Source organism: Protopterus annectens, chromosome 1.part2 (genome assembly GCF_019279795.1).
Source record: "Protopterus annectens isolate FY-2018-M chromosome 1.part2, PAN1.0, whole genome shotgun sequence".
Classification (NCBI taxonomy): domain Eukaryota; kingdom Metazoa; phylum Chordata; order Ceratodontiformes; family Protopteridae; genus Protopterus; species Protopterus annectens.
The window spans coordinates 380,981,983-381,000,640 of NC_056727.1; positions in this window are offsets into that span (position 1 = coordinate 380,981,983).

The following is an 18,658-nucleotide window of genomic DNA, read 5'->3' on the forward strand; positions in this document are numbered from 1 at the left end:
TACCTACTGTATAAGGAAAAAAGATAAAAACAATGCTTTGTGTAGACACATACTCAGATATGATGCAAGCCATATGTTCAAATTTGGGATTTTAGAACAGGTAAAGGTGGATTTAAGGGGAAGAAATGTTAAGGTCAAATTAGCAGAAAAAGAGGTCAAATGGCAACTCAGGTTAAATGCAACTATAGAACCTGGGTTGAATGACTATATTCCCACTAAATCAGTCTTTGATGCAAGGATATGAATGACATGTTGTAGTAGGGTATGTACGCATAGAATAAGTCAGAAATAAGTGAATAGTAAAATAAAAAAAGAAAGCTGGTAGAATAAGAAAGGAGGCAACATGTCAGAATACAATGTTTAAATAAAGTGTAACAGCACAAACAAGCATTTTTATGTAATATAAGTTTTTTTTTTTTTTTACAAATATATTCTTATACTATATAACAAAAGTTTAGTATTGTGTTCTAAAAAAGTACATTTTTTACCACAGAACAAATTAACATTTCTATATGTTATATAATGTGTTGTTATACCTAGATGTGATACATATAAGCATATGTGGTTGTCTTATAGGCTAGAAACTGTATGGTTACAGGGTGTAATACAAAACTGTGCAGGTTGAATGAGCAGAATTAATGAATATTCATAAGGTTATGTTTTAGTCATGAGAAGGTTAATTGATTGAACATTCCCATTGGATCTTGACTTTTTTAAAAATGTATTATATAGGGGGAGCTACACACATTTCATTGTTCTGATGAAGTCTGCAGTTAGCAGATGAAATCACTTAACCTGTGTGTAAAATAGTTTTAACCTTTAGGGTTCGTTTTTATTTGTTTTCTATTAAAAGTGATTTTTTGAAAGAAAGCATTTGCAGTGAGCTACAGTCCTTTTTAGTGTATGTTTGGTATATTTTTGGTTATTTGGTCGCATATACGCTTAAAACATGATATTTAATGTGTTATAACTCTGTTAAACAGGTTATCCACCAAGGAATACTAAAAGCTATAGGGAAAAGGACAATCTTGTTTTTTTTCTACCTCCACACTCTTTATAGCATGTAATTGCTGGACAATACATGCCATCTCATTCTGTTTTATTTCACTATGGGTTGTCATCATTCCTCCAAAACAAATATCCATCTTAGAACTGTTTTAAATTCAGTACATGTAATATAGATAATATTTATTCTTGGTAATTAGCAGAAAGAAAAATAAATCTGCATTAGTATAGAGAGGCTTAATATCTATTTAAAGGACCCTTAATTATACAGTTAACCAGATGAAATAACACTATGCCGCACATGGATCAAACATCAGCATTCTATAGTCTTGGCCGTTGTTTTGATGATTATAATTAAAAAATATGTCAGAAATTTAAAATAAACACCATTAAAATTGTGTTTGCTGACAAGAATGTCAAAACAATAATAATAATAACTATACTAAGTAAACATGTTTTGCAACATAGTGAAGTTTGTTGATTGAAATGGATTTCATAGGCAAAGGAACCAAAAAAAATCAGTAAAAGTTATCATAATGATCATTCTTTACTGCTACTTTATTCACAAATTTGGTGAAAATACCACCTGGTAACACTGTATCAAACAAAGTATCTGTAGTTTTAGTAAAACTGTCTGGATGACTGCTATGTCTGATCTAAATGGGCAACTTGAGGTATTAAGCTTTATTTCTTTTTATATTAAGGACTGCCACATATGCAACCATTTAATGTCTAATTATTTTTGTAATAGAGGTGGTTTTCTTTTAAGAACATGGTAAATGGATTTTATATGAAGACGACAACCTGCAGAAGCTACTCCCCTAAGTTTAGAGACAAAGTGGGGTGTGACAACCTTTTACTCTCTTGTGAATTTTTTCTACCACATTTTTATAGTGCTTGCAGCACACACGTCTTTCTTGAGGCCCACTTTCCAAATGCTACTTCCAAAAACACATCAAAAACACAGATCATCTGTCATGGTTAGAAAGCATGTATGAAAGAAAATATTTGCTTTGCTGTGTTTTTCATTTTGTTTGATGGCTACTTATATCAAAAAGCTAAAATTGCTTTTTCATCTTTGTTTACTTTAGTATGCACTAAACAGTACTTTCAGGACAGCTGGTCTAAATTTGTAAGTTTTATAAGCTAAACAAGAGTGGTAAAAAGGATGTATGTGGATGCATTGGTTTTCTGGGCTCCTGACTTGCATATCAGACATTTTTAAACAGCATTTTTATTAAATCTAGGAAGACCCAGACCTTCCATCAGACTGCTCCTACATCCAAAATAACAATAAGCAGATATACAAAGCAAATTTCATTTTACAGCTGTTTCATCTGTTAGCATGTAGTAAGGGAAATGTGCTTAAATTTCTCTGTTGTATTAAAAGGTAATTATGGTGATAATACTGAAATACCAAAAGACCTCTGAATGAGCAGTTACTATAAAATTAGAGTCAGCAAAGTACAAATAGCTGGAAGCCTTTGAGCTACACAGACGTGTGCGTGTGTGTGTGTGTGTGTGTGTGTGTGTGTGTGTGTGTGTGTGTGTGTGTGTGTGTGTGTGTGTGTGTGTGTGCATGTGCATGTTGTGGGGAGATCAGGAGTTCCTTACACAAGTAGAATATTACACCAGAAAATGTGTGCTTGTTTTTTTTTGGGGGGAAGGGTTGGCATTAAGAGAGACAAAGTGAAATCTGTATTCATACTTCATGCAACAATAAATATAGAACATTTTGTGGACATGATGATAGTTGGGTATGGAAGTGACTGTCATTCTTTTTTGGGTCGGCTTTATAGTGGTGCTCATTTTCAGATGTCCTGTCCAGTTCCTTCTTCTATTAGGGGTTAGGGCTGGGCATTAGGGGTTACTGAATTTGATATCATCTGACCTTCTACACAAATGGGACAAGATGAGATGAAAAGTATGCATCACATATCTGCCATATCTGTTTTAATATTAATTCAATGGAAATGGCTGTAAACTCTGCCATTCCAAGGGGCATACACGTGTGTCACTGACCCCAGTGCTCTCTGTCATCAGTCAGACATCTACTACAACAACTCAGAGGCTTGTCATCAGCAGAGGCTGGGCATCTCCTTGCTGTTCTTGTGAGTGAACATTTTATAATATAAATATGCATGCTACTGTCACAACAGGACCTTACTCTATCAGTTTCCTATTAATATATTATTTCAGCTCTTCAAACATCTTTAGTGTGCATACATAGATATAGTAGCATAACATGTATGCTTATTTCAAATCATTACACTTTCTATGCTACCTTATTTATCCAAACATTACATTTATTTTAATTTGCTAAAAACTTGTGTGTAGTACAATTACATGACAAGTACATCATGATTGTTAGGGAATAATGTGCATTCTCTTTAGACTGCTCCTGATATGCATAGAATCTAGAATGTGCAGGTAAAGTTGATGATATTGAGAAAAAAACTTTCTGCAGGAACATGATCAGTGCTGTTATATTTGTTATATAAAAACTGATAAAACCGTTTTTTATGGAATTTAAGTGCATTGCCTTAATATCTTTGTTGTGTTGATTGTTTAGATAATCATGCCTTAGTTATTCATTTTTCTTGATACTGTGTCAGCATAACATAGCATTTAACAACCATTCTGCCTCATATGCAACATAGATTCCACAATAACCATGGTTCTAACTTCTGCTTATTTTAAGCAGTACTATCCTTTCCAGATAGCTGTGGATGACCAGACACAGTTAAAGAAATGAATACTACATTGTTGTGAGGAGTGCTAGTGTAATACAACGAAGAATGTACTGACTCAATCTGTTGAAAATATTTCAGTGGAATTGCACTGCTTGAAAAAAGGTTGCCAAGTGTGAATGTAGGAAGGAGTATGAAACTGGAGAGTCTCTGTGAGTTACTCCTAAGTTAAAATAATCAGTAATGCTGAGCAAACAAATCCTGAATAGTAAATAATGTGGTAAAATACATTTTAGTGACTGGTCTTCATTAAGCTACATCCTGCTGCATTGTGGTTAATTACTGACTTGTAAAAATGATAATGGTTTAAAAACAATTCAGCTTAGTTAAATCGGTTTATTTGCAGTCACTAAGTATGAGGCACAGGAGATTAGTTAGGTGCTTTCACCAACTTTCCCAGAGTGCCGTCTGGTTAAATAAATTGCTCAGTCATACAAAGAGCAAATAGAGAAGAAATAAAACCCTGTACAACAGAAAGCAGATTGTTCACAGCACAGAGTTTATTCTCTGAGCTACCTGATAAACAAGCAAATATTTGATTTAATACCTTAATATTTTGGCAAAGCTGTGAATTGTCAAACTAAAAGTATTGTGATCCTTTGTATGTAAAATCACTGGCTGACTGTTTTCACTTTTGTGACATCACAGTTGCTACCAATCTCTTTTCTTGCTGATAATGACAATATAAAAAAGCAATAAAAATGTGAGTCAACCAACAAGGTGTTCAATCCAGAACACAGATAATGCACAATAAAATGAAATTTATTAAAGTAGGTTAGCGCTTTCGCAGGGTTTCCGCTTCATCAGACCATATGAAATAAGAATACATAAAATACATCACATTTAAAATAAAAAATAACCAATCATTGAGGACTACTACTAAAACAATAAAAAACTAATCAATAATATTCACTGTCTCATTACCAAAGCAGGCTTGAGTGGAATTCCAAAGTTTAACCTCGGTGCTTGCAGAGAAACAATCCATTTCAGCTCACACATCTCTACATAATTATTGAAATCACCTCTTCTAACACTAGGAAAAAACAGTTGTAGGACCCTACAACTAAATGTATTGTATCCAGGTAAAGATAAAGCATGGCTAGCTAAGGCAATTGTTGGAATGCTATTACGAATATTACCTAAGTGTTTAAGTATACATTCTCTAAATTGACATGTGGTTTTACCCACATAAAAACAATTACAGGAGCAACATGTAGCCAAGTAGATCAAATTACTACTATTATATGTTGCTAAAAAACCTAATAGAAAAAATACGTCAGGAGACAGGATGGATAAAACAAGTATTTGAAGCAATGGAGGGTTAAGCCTACAATTATGGCAAGGAAAAGTGCCTTTGTTATCAAATGCTATAGATGTAGAATGTCTAGGTCCATAGCAAAGAAATCTTTTATTAGACATATTATTCCTAAAAGTAAAAGAAAGCTGTTCACCAACTACTGAACCTATCTTACCATCAGCTAATAAAACTGTCCACTTCTTCCTGATTACATTGCAAAACTGTTGAATATTACTATAGTAGGTAAAAAATAACCTAGGGGGTCCTTCTACATATCTAAGATGATTACAGTGAGCATTATAAGGCATTGATGAAAAGTAAGGGGCACCTCTATCTTTCCTTTTACAAATTGTCTCTAGATGTGTGTTGGTAACATGTTTATAGCAATAACCCCTATCCAAAAAAACATCACTAAGACTGTCCAAGTCTCCCCCAAACATGCCATCATCTGTAGAGAGTTGTGAGACTCTCAAAGACTGACCTTTAAGTATATTAGAGAAACTGTGGGGGGGTGCATGCTGGAATGGAGCAATACACCATTTTTCCAACAAGATGTCCTATACAACCTGGTCTGCAAACATTCAAATTCATTCTTAAAAATAGTTACATCTAAAAAAGTCAATTGATGTCAATGAAAGACACAAGGTAAACTTAAGAAAAGCAGAGATACTTTCTAAATAGGTAACAAATTCAGAAAGTTCATTCATATTACCTGCCCACAAAAAGACATCATCCACAAATCTGACATAATGCTTAATAAACCATTCATATGGATTGCTGTTATATATGCATTCATGTTCCCACTGCGCCAACATTAAGTTTGCATAACTGTTGGTGCAAGGGGTACTGATGGCCACTCCCAACCTCTGTAAAAAAATGTTGATTCTCAAATAAGAATGTTATTATTCAATATCAAATCCAATAACGTACAAATCACTATAATCATATTGTGCATATAAGTACTGTTATGGGTCAGAAACATCCTAATAGAATCAATGTCAACTTGATTGGGAATGACTGTAAATAAAGTCTTAATATCAAGTGTTACCAACAAATAACTAGAAACGTCAAGTCCAGACACAGCAGTAAACAACAAAGAAAGAAAATGTGAGGTCTCTTTAAGAACCGAAGGGGCATTAGGTAACAAGAGTTTGGGTTTGCTTTTCACAAATAACAGAAAGGGGTTCAGTGATCCAGCCATGTCCTGAAACAATTGGGTGCCATGGTGGATTGTGAATACCTTTGTGAATTTTAGGGAGACTGTGCATCACAGGAACAAGAGGATGATGAACTGTGAGAAAATCATAGATACTTGCATCAATACGCCCACACATAAGTAAGTCATACAAATCATTCTGTATAACATGTATACATTTATCAACATCTCTAGAACAAATTCTCATGTAAGTAGTAGAGTCCTCAAGCATAGCATTCATATTCACTAAATAGTCCTTTCTGTTCAGGATGACTATAGCACCACCTTTATCAGCAGATCTTATGCTAATAGAGGGTTCTGTCTGTAACTGTTGTGGAGCTAAACTTGCATCATTAGTCAAATTATACAATTGTTGTCCTGTCGAATATAACATACTAAAAATATCAGTTTCACATACATTAACAAAAGCTTCCACAGAAGGAGCTAAAGTAGGATTATAGATGCTGGGTTTACAGAGAGTCCTATAGCTAGAAACGGAAGCAGAAATATTATGCTTGCCATATATAGACTGCAACATAACTCTCCTGTGACAAAGAAATATAGAAGTGACACTGAAGTAGAGAAATGAATGGTAACGGGTTTCAATATTTAGAAAATTAAAGTGGTGATGTGAGTAAAGAACTCGTGATCAAATCAGTTACTCCAGAAATGCCATCAAAACTGTTACACTTCCCCTTTTGGGGGTTGCTTTCAAAGAGACTTTTCCCTTTCTCCAAGGTGCATTGATTTTAACATTGATTGTAATAACAAAGATGATGCAGGGCAAAGTCATTCAAAGCAGTGCATTTGAAGGCATCTATCATAATCAATATGGTAATTTTTGACCAAACTAATGTAAACAAATGCACTTCAAGCAAATGCCTTAGTTGCCTACAGGATGTGGTTAGCCAGTTTTCAAATGATGGGTGTGAATGTGCATGCAAGTGTGAGGTGTGGACGAACTACTGAGGCAGGGCTAGCCACCTAGTGATGTAAACCTTGCACTAGATGATTGTCACTGTTGAAGTGACACCCTAACGCCATGCAAAAATGGGAAAAAGAGGATGTGGAAGGATGGTGTGAAGACTGCCAGCCTAGCCAGAGAGAATTTTATAGATAATTCTGTCATTTGTAAATATCAATGTAAGACACAGGCTTGTTGTCTGAAATGGAAAAAAAAACTACTGTTAGATGTGGAACTGAAAAAAATGAAACAACAGTGCTCTCTACTGAACAAAGTAAAGTATGTTGTGACCCTTTGATGTAGACAGTGGTGCCGAAGGGTCTAGATGAAGAAATTCTTGCTATTGTTCTAACCGAGTTAAATTGCTAGATTTAAACATGCAAATGTATTTTTATTGTTCTGCTTCCTGACCAGCTGCAAGATAACAAAAGGAGATGTTAAGAATGTAAATGCAGTTTCTGTTAGCCTGGGAACCCAGGGAAGTGTGAATCATGATGTATTGTGTAGCCTGGGAACCCCAAGAAAGTGTGAAGAATGATGTAATGTGGATCAGAACTGCAATTTCAATTTAAACAGAGAGAACCAGAGAGGAAAAAGCAATATTGTCTTGACCATCCAACTCATCAGCACTCTGCCTGTTTTTTATGTAAGTTATCTCACACTTGTGTTTTCTCTTAGAAATAGCTAGGAACTATAAAGATTAGACTAATTGTTTTTCTGTGATGTCAGAACTGTACAAATGAATTATTTTAAGTATTTCTCTGTGATCTGTGAAGTCTTGAATAGCATTGTGCAGTAAGAAGTATTGTCTTGTGTTTTTAGTATTATTATTAAATATTTTAAACCTTTCAACTGTGGCTGTTTTGTGAAGAGATAAGTTAAGCTCTAGAGTACATTGCATATTTATAGTGATTACTGTACAAATCACACCAAATAAGCCTTGACTGTTTAGTCACACTTACCAATTTGATAATAATATTGCACAGTAATAATTGGACACCCGTTTAATGGGATTTAAGTAGCTGATAAGTATTAGTGGGTGGTGGCAGGGTAATACCGTATAGTCTGGGAAAAGGGGGCACAGCTGGAGAACCTGCACCAGCCTTCCTCATGAGTGCCTGTGTAGTTGTATAAACTCTCATGTCAAAGTGTATGTGTGTGTGTGTGTGTGTGTGTGTCAGCTACTTCAGCAGGGAAATGAAGCACTGGTTTGACAGAAAGGGTGCTAGAGGTTTTAGCTTGCCTAGCTAGGCTGAGATCTGGATCCTATAGCTGTGCCAGTAGGGAGTCTTATTGGGAACCTGGAGAGCATGGGAGCGACCAGTCCTGGACTGACTGTGATCTCTGTGTGCTCTTAAGGGAAATTGCACTTTACTGTGTGTTTTTGTTATCCTTTCCTTCATATATGAGACACCCTCTCTGCTGATAGTGGTGAGGATTGAGGCTTCTTGATTGCTGGGCCAGGGCATGGGCATCGCATATTAATTGGTGGCAGTGACACCCGTGCCCTGGTCCAGCAATCAAGGAGCCTCAATCCTTGCCACTAACATCAACCTCATATATGAAGGAAAGGATAACAAATACACACAGTAAAGTGCAATTTCCCTTAAGAGCACAAAGAGATCACAGTCAGTCCAGGGCTGGTCGCTCCCTTGCTCTCCAGGTCCCCAATAAGACTCTCCACTGGCACAGCTATAAGGTTCAGATCTCAGCCTAGTGGGCAAGCCAAAATCTCTAGCACCCTTTCTGTCCAACCAGTGCTTTGTGTCCCTGCCCAAGTAGTTCACACACACACACACACACACACACACACACACACACACACACACACACACACACACACACACACACTAACACACACACACACACACACACACACACACACACACACACACACACACACACACACACACACACACACACTGCTTTTGCAGGACATTTTAAGCAGAAACTGCATTTACATTCTTAACATCTCCTTTTGTTATCTTGCAGCTGGTCAGGAAGCAGAACAATAAAAATACATTTGCATGTTTAAATCTAGCAATTTAACTTGGTTAAAACAATAGCAAGAATTTCTTCATCTAGACCCTTCGGCACCACTGTCTGCATCAAAGAGAAGAGTTTATACAACCACACAGACACTCCTGGGGAAGGTTGGCACAGGTTCTTCAGCTGTGCCCCCTTTTCTCAGACTATACTGTAGTGCCCTGCCATCCCACATTAATAATTATCAGCTACTCAAAGCCACTTAAAAGGGTGTCCAATTATCACTGTGCAATATTATTATCCAATTGGTAAGTGTGATAAAGAGTCAAGGCTTATTTGGAGTGACTTGCACAGTAATCACTATAAATATGCAAATTACTCTAGAGCTTAACTTATCTCTACACAAAACAGCCACAGTTGAAAGGTTTAAAATATTTAATAATAAATAACACAAGACAATATGTCTTACTATACAGTGTGAGTCAAGAGTTCAGAGATCACAGAGAAATACTTAAAATAATTCAGTAGTATAGTTCTGGCATCACATAAAACACTTAGTCTAATCTTTCTAGTTCCTAGTTATTTCTAAGAGAAAACACAAGTCTAAGATGACTTACATAAGAAAACAGGCAAAGTGCTGATAAGTTGGATGGTCAAGGCAAAATGCTTATTCATCTCTGGTTCTCTCTGTTTAAATTGAAATTGCAGTTCTGATTCACATTACATCATTCTTCACACTTGCCTGGGATTCCCAGGCTACACATTATGTCATTCTTCACAATTCTCTTTGTTCCCAGGCTAACAGAAACTGCATTTACATTCTGAACATCTCCTTTTGTTATCTTGCAGCTGGTCAGGAAGTAGAGCAATAAAAATACATTTGCATGCTTTAATTTAGCACTTTAACTCTTGGTTAAAACAATAGCAAGAATTTCTTCATCTAGACCCTTCAGCACCACTGTCTACATCAAAGGGACACAACATACTTTACTTTGGTCAGTAGAGAGCACTGTCGTATCATTTTTTTCAGTTCCACATCTAACAGCCATTTTTTTTTCCATTTAAGATAACAAGCCTGTGTCTTACATTGATATTTACAAATGATAGAATTATCTATAAAATTCTCTCTGGCTAGGCTGGCAGCCTTCACAGATGGATGGATGGATGCAAGACAAATTGTTGCAATCAAATAACAAAAAAAAAGTTTCATACATCATATTTAAGTTAATAAGAAAGACAAATGGATTGCTCACAGCATATATAAGTTCATAGGTAAGTAGTAGGCTAGCTGCTCTTGCAGGACATTTTAAGCCAAGTCAGTTTCCCTTTTTCTGCTCAAATTAACTCTCATGCTGTTAGAGACTGGCCTTCTCCATCCCATGGTTGATAATTATATACTGCCCTAATGAGAATAACTGGTATCAAACCATAGATAATTTCAGGGGATCCATGAATAGAATAAAGCATTTAGGATATTTCTCTGTCCATTAGTAGTACAACGGGCAGTCCTGGGATACAGGGATGAACTTTGTTTTATGTGGATGGAGAGTCTATTATACCTATAGATATACCTTCCAAACAGTTCTGTTGCTGTTGCAGAAGACGTTTAAATCCCTAGACTGAGTATTTCTGATGCCATTGACTTGTTGATGTGCTGTAAATCCATCAGTAATGGGTCAGGGAATGCCTTACATGCCAGAAACTGGTCAACTCTTAGCAGTTTATAGGTTACCAAGTATAGTGACAGGACTTTGAGGTAGGCATAGGATCATAGGATCATAGGAAGTTACTAGGCTATTGGCCCTAAGGCCCTTATAATCATAGCCAAGGGTTTAGCTTATGCATAGACAAATCAGTACCTAATGCCCCTGTCCAGTAGGGACATGGGTGGAATCCCAGGGATGTATTTTTTATTTCCTATCCAGTTATCCAGATTGCTCTTAAAATGGGGTAAAGAGGTACTCTGCTTGATGTGGAGAGGGAGTCTATTCCATAGATGCGGGAGTCTCTGGGATACAAATCTCTCCTGCCAACAATTCCTATTGATGTCACAGATCAGGTTGAAGCTGCATGTGTGGGTTACTTGAGTCCATGTAGTACATGGTGTTTAGGCCTTGCATCATTTTACTAAAGCATCTTTGTGGGCATTCCAGTTGTTGCATGTGTCCGGACAGATATATGCCAAAGGGGGCATTATATTCAATTATTGACCTAATCAGAACTGAGTAAAAGGGGACAATGACATCCCTAGATTTAGAGACAATCCCTTTGTTTATAAGCTGTGCATTATAGAAGGCCTTTCTTACAACAATAGACAGATATTAAATTTCAGTTTGAAATGTCAAAGATATATCCTTACCTTAACTTTACCTGCAGTCTGTAGTACAGTAACAGCATATATATACAGGAGCCCTTTATTCTATACAGTCATACATAAAATATTCTTAGTTGCCTGTTCAAGGGGATAATGATACAAAATCATGGATCCCAACTGCAGTATAGATTTAGCTGCATTTCAGACTTTTTATTTTGGTGGGGGGAGTTGGTAGTCATTGCTTAGACACACTCTCTCTCTCTCTCTCTCTCTCCATCTGTCCATTTCTGCTGCCTCTTTTACCATATCAGTACATAGAAAGACACTGCAACACTGGTCCAGAGGTAAGGGCACTTGTATCTTCCTGGCTTTGTAACTACTGGTTATAAAATGCAGGTGAGTCTATTGTGCTATTTTGTACTATACAAGAACCAAAATGTTTACATATGTGAAGACCATACAAGTTCTTTGGTTATGACTTAAAACTTTGGGCTTTCCTTTACATAGTTCATATTCCAGAGGCAAAAGTGACGGGTTAAAGCTACAGAATAATTATGATGAATGACACTATTTTCAAATCAGTTGTCTTCCTGAGCAGGTCATTCATCATCTCATCAGTCATGTGCTCCTCAAAAACATATCCCTCAAAAATAAAACACTTTACCTGTTATTATTCATACGGCTCTCTGTGAATCACCTAAGAAATAACGGCATGAGCGCAGAAACTGACTAGTCATCTTATAGACAGATTTTTTCCAAATAAAAACAGTCAGTAAGTTTAAAATCTTCCCAAAACCTTTTCCAGTACACTTTTGTCTCCAAATGCTCCGTCTCTTCATTATCTCTCTTCCCTTGCAATCCCTTACTTCCTCATCTCCATACTCCTTACCATGCCATATAACTATATTTCTGACTTGATAATTCACCTCGTAAACTAATGTATGTACATAATTTAACCATAGTTCCATGTGCACATTAATGAACTTTGTAATGTATAGTTCTGAAAGAACTCCAAAATGAACAAACTGGTAAAATAACAAAAAAGCAAGCAGGCTGTACGTGCTCCAAACCACACTATTTATTGTGAGCGCTTTCATCAGAGACAATGCTCCAACTTCATCAGACAAAAGAAAAGACAACAATTATTCACTTTATATACTTACAAGTGGATGCAATTAAACCAATCACAAATTAACCATCAGTAAATTACATTCACTAATTCATGTAGGGTTATAAAAACATCTAACTCCATTGTGGCAACAGTAAGTAATTCAACTAATACAAGATACCTTCTCCATTTACAATATGTATACTTAAAACCATATACAAAACATACCAGAAACCTATACATAAATACATGCATATAATACAAATATATACGTTAAAGATTAAAAATTAACATGGTATAATAACTTTTTAGCTAAAATACTAGGGAAGCTAAACACATAGTTGATACAAGTGTGGGTAATTATGATGTAATGTATAGTTCTCTCTTTTTGTTGTTACACTAACTTATTGTAGAAATCTTAAATTTAGAAGTATTTACATTTTTGGAGATTCTGCTGAAAATGAGTCATGTATGGCCCAGTCCCATCATCCAGGTTAGCAAATGCAATAAATAAAATAAATACAAAATAAATAAAATAATCTGCCCCTCAAATAACAAAAACACCTTAACCGACATTATTCACACTACTGTCTGTGAATCACCCAAGAAACCATTGTGTAAGTACAGAAGTCGTCCCATCATCCTAACAGCATATTTTCCCCACAAGTATAAAAATTCAATGCATGTAAAAACAGCAGAACAGTTTTAACTATTAAGTGTATAATCGAGGAGTTTACACAGCTAATCTGGTGTCACACAAACTCCCCAACAGCCGACTAAATTTAGGTTTGTAATTATCCCACTTTTTTTGTAACATCCCTTCCTCCTCTATCTCATTTTAGGGATGTAAGTTATTCAAGGTCATTCTGGGTCAGTCGCATATTGTGTACACTATACTATTACCCAACCCTTTTAATCTGTAAAAGAATTGACTATTTAATATGTTATCTGTGCACTTTAGACAGGCTGCTCTTATGCTTTGTCCTCTCTAGAGAACCTATTTTCTCCCAGAAGCATAGCCAAGACAAAAAATAGTATTTTCTTTGGTCATTTTCATCTCAGGTCTAAATTCACAAATTGTTTCTGAACTCACACAAAACCATGCCTTACACATACATCCCTCCCAGTAAATTATCAACACTGCCAAAGTAATTCTATTCTTGGGAGACCTCAATACTGACTGGTATCTATTATGCTCAGATACCCCCACTTACACTATAAACCTATATCATTTCACTTTGGTCAACCCCCCCAAAAAAAATCTCACATAAACATGTTCTGAAGGCAGTATCCAAAGCCATAAGTTCCACTGCTGTGGGGCAAGACAACATACTGGACTTCCTACTGTTCAGTTTAAAGCATGGTTTGTCAGACCCTCCCAACAGAGGTTATTAAATATCAGCATCTAAACAGGCTTTGTACCAGAATAATGGAGGGCAGCAACAGTCAGGAGCTGAAATGGAAATGATAAATAAGGATATACGTAAACTACAAAGCCCTTACCCCAAGCCAGTTCAGATTTATCAAGGATAGATCCTGCCAACTCAACCTGTTTGACTTATTTGAGAAGGTTGCTGAAGCAATGAGTGAGGCAAATCTGTACTCATTTCATATCTAGACCTTGTAAAGGCACTTAACACCATCCTATGCTCAGGAATGACAGATAAACTCCCCCAATTTAAATGCAAATCTTTATAGCAAACTGTCTAACAAACAGAACCCAGGAAATTATGGTGGACAGCTTGACCTCTATCAAAAGACTTGTCATTAGTAGCATACAGCTGGGTTCAGTCATTCATTTACTCCTTTTTGGCACTTTCATCTCAGAGGGACAAAGCAAATGTTGAGGTTTTATGTCTTACCAAATTTATAGATAACTGTAAATTTAGTGCTATCACTGACTCCTCAAAAGACACAAAGATCATCCAAGAAGGCATTTCTCAAACACACAACTAATGTCAAAACAACGTATCACATTGACAACACTCCCCTGAAAGTCGATCCTGTAGCCAGGGGTCTGAGACTTTATGTTGTCATTGAACTGTCCTTTGACTACCATGTATCCACTATTGTAATGAAGTCCTTTTTCACTGCACAGCTTGTATCTAAGGCTGTGGCATTCAGTTCCAGATATTAAATCATTCCACTGCACAGTCTTGTACTCCATGTAGAGCAAAGTACTTCTCTTTCTCTATTCAAATAGAATTTGGATAAATAGATGGGAAACCACAAATTCACCCATGCCCCTTATAGATAGTGGATGGGAAACCAGAAATTCACCTCGGTTTAACACCCATGCACTTTATGGATGGGGCAACAAATATTCAAACATTCCTTGTTCTGCCATTGTCTGGGTTATTTATGCACAATAAGGTCTAAAAGCTACCAGTGGAATTCAAGAGTAGACTTTTTTAAGAGCCTCACAGATCAATATCCTAGCAAGTACTTATGAACTTATTAGATTGGCTTCTTACCTCATCTCTAAACAAAATAACTACCACGTGATGCCTACCAGACATTATCAGCGACCATCTTGTTAACTTTCTATAATGCAGCAAAACAATATCAGCAGAAACCATAGTATAAATATGCATGCAACCTCAGCAAATTCTAGTTACCAATGTTTATTTCCAGCTTCAGCTTTATAAGTGGAATATTCTAAAAAACTGTCTCTAGAGGAAGCAGTTTCAGAGTTTATCAAGTATTTCAAAATAAACTAAATGAAATAGCTTCCATCAGAACAAAAAGATAAAATCCAATCCAGTACCTTGCGTAACAAAAGAAAAAAAAACTTATGCTCATCAGGGAAAATCTTGCAAACAATGGTCACAAAACAAATCTCAGAGTAACTTTCAAAACTCTAGTCATCTCAGAAACTGTACCAATTAAATACAGACCAAAAAAAAAAAAAGAAAAAAAAACCTTCTATACTGACCTCCAGGAATATCATCAACATAACCCGAAGCTCTTCTTGGCATCACTGAAAACTCTTCTCCACCCAGGTCAAACAACCACATCAACATCATCAGCTAATAACACCAGTGACTTTGTCATCCAGTTCAACAAACATTTTATTCAGTTTTAACTCCTGTTAGAGCAAATCGTTCGGGTACTCCTCTACCACCTACTCAACTAAATGACCTCACACCATCCTTCTCCTTAAAACCTGTCCCTACCTCAACAATCAAAACACATCTCCAAAATCTAAAACCTATAAGTCTAGCAGCAGACAGCCTTCCAGGCGAATACATTAGAATGGCAGTAGGTCCACTGGCCTTCCAAGTCTCAGCACCTGTTAACCAATCCATTATAATAAACCATGTTCCAATACTCTGGAAAATATCTTATATCATACCCTTCGCAAAGTTGAAAATTCAACAGACTTCTCAAAATGTAGATGTATTACAATACTGCCCCCATTATCAAAAATCCTAGAGAAATACATTCACACACAACTCCTTGAGCACTCTACTGCCAGCAACCTCTTCTCACAGACTCAACTTGGCTTTCATCCAAGGTGTAGCACTATAACTTCCCTACTGTATTGCAACAACAATCATTCATTACAGAAATGCAGGTCACTTCATCCATCCATCTTCCTGGACTTATCTAAAGCATTTGCCTCTGTTTCTCATTTGAAAATGCTAACTGAACTCTCTTCCCTAAGTGTCTCCCAAGTTATGCTTTCTTGGTTCAATCACTACCTTGCCAACAGACAACAGGTTGTAAAATGGCAACACACCTTTTCAACTTTCCTTACATTTCCTGTAGGTATCCTCCAAGGCTTGATTCTCAGCCCCCTTCTATTTAATATATTTTAATCAAGCTCTACTCAGCTACCAAACAATCTAGCATTGTGCAGTATACCAATGACTGCACCCTCTTTTGTCTTACAAAACTCCAAACAATCATCAAAGCATCCATTTTCTCTGTTCACTCATGGCTAACTGATGCGAGCTTGCTTTTAAACCTTAGAAAAAGCAAATTAATGCTATTCACACCCAAACAATCAGTCTTTTTAATATTATATCAGCCAATAACACCACCGCACACCACAGGTTCACAGGTGTATGCTAGGCAAACAACCACTAAAGCCTTTTTAAGTCTAGCCATGCAACCAAAATGTGACTTATATTTATATAGGGGGCAAGTTTTGGTTATGACTTGATTTACTGCCTGCATCTGTCCATCAGAGAAATAGGTTCCAAACCAGGGGTGAATTTCCAATTTCCAATCCAATGGTACAAGTTACATTTAAATAGTGTTAGGGAGAAAGACTTTGTTTCACATGGATGAGGACCATATTTCAGACAATGGGAATTCTCTGAGATACATATTTGTATCTCCAACATATCCTATTTAGTTGGCAAGCAAAATGTAGGTCACTAGATCTAGAAATTCTGTTGCTGTTTGTTTTGCAGAAACATAAAAGGTTCATCAAATCTGGGTCCAAGGATGTGTTGTAAGCCAGGGATAGATCATCATCAAGTAGTCTGTAGGAGGGTGAGTACAGAGACAGGGCTTTGGGATCATCTGCACAGAACATTGCCATGTATTCTTTTTGTAAAGAACCTTTGTGGACATTCCAGTGGCTGGATGTATCTGGTCAGATGCATTTCAAAAGGGGCATAATACTCTATGATGGGTCTAATGAGAAAAGGTAACCCACATAAAACTACTAGGTCTAATATAGACAAAATCTCAAATATGATTAGCACATACTGAAAGTCATAAAAAAATAACTTTTTTATCGGACAAACTCATAACGAATTGATGCAACAAGAAGAACCATTGCCAAGTCCTATTGCCTTCCCACACTCATAATGCACATTTACAAACTTTCAAATCACACACCAAAATTTCTATTCTGCAGCAAAGTAGCAAAATTTGCTACAAACCTGTCACATAGGACACACCACTGTCTTACCTTAAAAAATACAGTGGCTAGAACTGCCTCAATGTCTAATCTACATCCACCTAGTTACAGCCCATAACGTATGCACAGCCCTAATAACTGCCCCTCTCTAAAAACATCCTTGGACTGTACTGATCATGCAGGGAGTCACACTCCAGAGAAAAACTTCTGGTCCTCATAAAGTCAAATCAACCCACAGGAAATAAGGTGTATTCAAGTTATGTCACCAACTTGTAAAAAGTTACCACTGCTAAAAAACAAACATACACATTAAAAGGCTTCAAAACAAATAAAAACAACACCTAAATGACTCCTGGCTGGCCTCAACTGCTTCACCAGGATAAGGTGGAACCCTCAAGTCACTACTATGTCTTTAAGACACCTGGCTTATAAACACCTTGCTCTCAAACAACAAATTACTTGCAGAGCTGTATTATCTCACATTCATTTCTACACAGATTTCTCTCTTTCTCCAATAACCCTAAATTCCACCTTTCCTTCTCATTGCTCCCCACCATCTTGTCCCACTTTCCCAGTATTTCTTCCTGTTTTCCCTACTTTACCTCCTTTTCTTCCATTAACTGCGGTGGTGGTGCTGCGGTAGTGTTGTCGCCTCACAGTAAGACGTCCTGTTCTATTCTCAGCTAGAGCGTCTTTTGTGTGGAGACATGCGTGAATGGGCATACCTTCATTGATGGTTGTGCGTCAGGGCCGGCAACTCGGCACATAAAAATCTACTGCCAATCATTAGTGGACCGGAGTTCTGCTGTGTTGACCCCTAACTGGGAAAAGCCGGAAGACACAAACAAACCTCCTTTTCTTCCATTCAGAAACATAAAGCTACACTATTTTTACGTTGGACAAACTGAGAATCATTGTCAATGATTTTTGTAGTAATATTGTGTCTCCTTTGAATTCTGTATATTAGACCATACCTCTGTGTTGTTTTTATAATGTAGTGTTTCATTAGATCCATATATATTAGACCATTCTTCTGTGTTGTTTGCATGATGTGGTGTTTCATTAGAACCATATACGTTAGACTATTCTAATGTATTGTTTGTATTATTAATGTAGTATTTCATTAGATCCTTATGTATTAGACCATTCATCTGTTGTGTTGT